Source organism: Mus pahari, chromosome 2 (assembly GCF_900095145.1).
Source record: "Mus pahari chromosome 2, PAHARI_EIJ_v1.1, whole genome shotgun sequence".
NCBI lineage: Eukaryota > Metazoa > Chordata > Mammalia > Rodentia > Muridae > Mus > Mus pahari.
Genome location: NC_034591.1, coordinates 157,188,625 through 157,188,933, shown reverse-complemented (window position 1 = coordinate 157,188,933; position 309 = coordinate 157,188,625).

Here is a 309-nt window from a genome sequence, read left to right as displayed (position 1 = left end):
AAGCTGTTTCACCTGCCCCACAAGAATACTTACTCAACTATGTTCGTGACATCTTTAATCATCATAGCCAGAAACTGGGTACAGCCTAGATGTCCCTCAACTGAAGAATGAATAAAGAAAATGTGGTACATTTAGCTGGGCGTGGTGGCTCACGCCTTTAATCCCAGCACACGGGAGGCAGAGGCAGGCAGATTTCTGAGTTTAAGGCCAGCCTGGTCTACAGAGTGAGTTCCAGGACAACCGGGGCTGCACAGAGAAACCCTGTCTCGAAAAACAAAAAACAAAAAACAAAAAACAAAAAACAAAAAA